The sequence below is a fragment of the Mandrillus leucophaeus genome, unplaced genomic scaffold, assembly GCF_000951045.1.
Source record: "Mandrillus leucophaeus isolate KB7577 unplaced genomic scaffold, Mleu.le_1.0 Scaffold238, whole genome shotgun sequence".
Classification (NCBI taxonomy): Eukaryota; Metazoa; Chordata; class Mammalia; order Primates; family Cercopithecidae; genus Mandrillus; species Mandrillus leucophaeus.
This window is the reverse complement of record NW_012102454.1, coordinates 1,674,661-1,678,002: the sequence shown is the minus strand read 5'-3', so window position 1 is coordinate 1,678,002 and position 3,342 is coordinate 1,674,661. Positions and strand designations below refer to the sequence as shown.

General features: G+C 46.3%; 1 pseudogene; it reads right to left on the bottom strand.

Moving 5' to 3' along the window:
* LOC105541352 overlaps nt 1–1,981 on the bottom strand; it is a 65,958-nt pseudogene extending 63,977 nt beyond the window's left edge.
* Nucleotides 1,982–3,342: the final 1,361 nt, after the last annotated feature.

Here is a 3,342-nt window from a genome sequence, read left to right as displayed (position 1 = left end):
TTGGGAGGCCAAGGTGGGTGGATCACTTGAGGTCAGGAGTTCAAGACCAGCCTGGCCAACATGGTGAAACCCTGTCTCTACTAAAAATACAAAAAGTAGCTGGGCATGGTGGCACATGCCTGTAATCCCAGCTACACGGGAGGCTAAGGGAGGAGAATCACTTGGACCCAGGAGGTGGAGGTTGCAGTGAGCCGAGATCACACCACTGCACTCCAGCCTGAGATACAGAGTGAGACTGTCTCAAAAAAAATTAAAAATAAAAAATAAAAAACAGGCCCAGCACAGTGGTTCACGCCTATAATCCCAACACTTTGGGAAGCTGAGGTAGGAGGACTGCTTGGGCCCAGAAGGTGGAGGCTGCAGTGAGCTGTGATTATGCCACTGCATTCCACCCTGGGTGACAGAGTGAGACCCTGTCAATAAGCAGTAATGGCATAAAATGCTTAACAAATGCTGTCAATACAACCTGATACAATAATACAAATATTCAGGAAAAATAATGTTTGCTATGTCATACCACATGCAAAAATGAATCACCAGCCGGGCATGGTGGCTCACGCCTGTAATCCCAGCAATTTGGGAGGCCGAGGATCACTTAAGGGCAAGAGTTCAAGACCAGCCTGGCCAACAAGGTGCAACCCCACCCCCAACCCATCTCTACTAAAAATACAAAAATTAGCTGGATGTGGTGGTGGGTGCCTATAATCCCAGCTACAAAGTGCTGGGATTACAGGCATGAGCAACTGCGCCCAACCAGAAAGTGGTTTCTTGAGATGGAATCTACTCCTGGTGAAGATGCTATGACATTGTCGAAATGACGGCAAAGGATTTCAAATATTCTATAAACATAGTTGATAAAAAGGTGGTAGGGTTTGAGAGGATCAACTCCAATTTTGAAAGAAGTTCTATATGCAATGCTATCACACAGCATTGCATGCTACAGAGAAATCTTTTGCGAAGGAGTCCATCAACGCGGCAAATTTTGTTGTCTTATTTTAAGAAATTGTCACTCTAGCCTTGCGACAACTGCCCTGATCAGTCAGCAACCATCAATCTGAAGGCACGACCCTCCACCAGCAAAAAGATTATGACTCACAGAAGCCTCAGATAGATCGTTAGCACTTTCTACCAATAAAGTATTTTTACTTATTTTTTAATCATGCCATATTAATTTTAATTACATACAAAGATCTAACATGCCACCCACAGACCATTTCACCCACTGCTCTGTTTGGCTGCAGTCTCTTGTCTCTCCCTTCAGCAATGGTGAAGCGGACACCCTTTCCTCGGGGAAGAGAAATCCATGGTTTGTTGCCCTTGTCAATAACAAAAATGATGGAAAAGCTGTTGCTGTTGGCATCTTTCACGTGAATCGTGTCAAAAGATACAGGGTGCCTCTCTCTGTTGGTGATCACACCAATTCTTCCCCAGTTAACACCTCCCGTCACCAAACACAGGTTACCAGTGTCGAACTTCAAAGCAGTGATCTTGCCAGTCTCCAAATCAATCTGAATGGTGTCATTCACCTTAATGAGGGAATCAGGGTGGCGGACGGTATGAATATCGTGAATCACCAGGTGAGGGATTCCTTTTGTGCGCACAAAGATTTTTCTCATTTTGCACAACTTGTACTTGACTTCCTCAGGTGTAATATGATGTAGAGCAAAGCAACGATTGATGCCATAGATCAGACAGAAATCCTCTCCCATCTTGTCAATGCTGATGACATCCATAATCCAGTAGGGTAGGCTATATCAGTTCGAATCTTGCCATCTACCTTAATGAACCACTGCATGCAAATCTTCTTTACTTTGTCTCCTATCAGGGCGTACTTAAGTCTGTTCCTCAGGAAAATATGAGGGAGACACTCTCTCAGCTTGTGGGGACCAGTGGATGGACGAGCAGCAAACACACCAGTCAATTTATCCAGCATCCAATGCTGTGGAGCTGCTACCCGCTTCAGATGCTGCTTGGGACCGAAAGCCACAGCTGTAATAGGCGCAGAAAGAGGACCTCCCATCTTCTAGTGCACATAGAAACTGGGAACCAATAAAGTATTTGTACATCAAGGTATGTGGGCCAGGCGTGGTGGCTCACGCCTGTAATCCCAGCACTTTGGGAGGCCAAGACGGGTGGATTACTTGAGGCCAGGAGTTTGAAACCAGCCTGGCCAACAAGGCGAAACCCCGTCTCCACTAAAAATACAAAAATTAGCCAGGCGTGGTAGTGCACACCTGTAGTCCCAGCTACCCCGGAGGCTAAGGGTGGAAAATTGCTTGAATCCAGGAGGCAGAGGTTGCAGTGAGCCAAAATCACACCACTGCCCTCCAGCCTGGGTGACAGAGAGAGACTCCATCACAAAAAAAAAGAATAAATATATGAAAGAACGTTTAGCTATTGTATTAGTCTATTCTCCTACTGTTATAAAGAAATACCTGAGACTGGGTAATTTATAAAGAAAAGGGGTTTCATTGGCTCACGGTTCTGCAGGCTGTACAGGAAGCATAGCAGCCTCTGCTTCTGGGGAGGCCTCAAGGAGCTTCCAGTCATGGCAGAAGGCAAAGGCGGACGGAGGCGTCTTACATGGTGGCAACAGGAGCAAGAGTGAGGCTGGGGAGGTGCCACACACTTTAAACAACAGGATCTCCAGAACTCACTATCATGAGGACAGTATCAAGAGGAAATCCATCCACATGAGCCAATCACCTCCTACCAAGGCCCCACCTTGAACACTCATGATTACAATTTGACATGAGATTTGGGTGGTGACACAGATCCAAACCATATCAGCTATAGTAATAATAAAATTGCAAATTCAAATAACTTGACTCCAGTCTTGCAATGCCCCCTTCTCAATTAGGCTTGCCTTGATTTCTCTGATTAAAACTGCAACCCTTGGCCAGGCACAGGGGCTCACACCTGTAACCCCAGCACTCGGGTAGGCCAAGGCGGGAGGATCGCTTGAACCCAGGAGTTCGAGACCAGCCTGGGCAACATGGTGAAACCCTGTCTCTACAAAAAAAAAAAAATACAAAAATAATAATAATAATAAATAGCTGGGCTTGGTGTCATGGGCCTATAGTCCCAGCTACTTGGGAGGCTGAGGCAGGAGGATCACTCGAGCCTGGGAGGTGAAGGTTGCAGTGAGCTGAGATCATGCCACTGCACTCCAGCCTGGGTGATCGAGCAAGACCCCTCAAAGAGAAAAACATACAAATGAAAACTGCAATCCTTGGCCAGGTATAGTATCTCACACCGTTAACCCCAGTATTTTGGGTGACTGAGGCAGGAAGATTGCTTGAGTCTAGGAGTTTGAGACCAGCCTGGGCAACATAGGGAGAT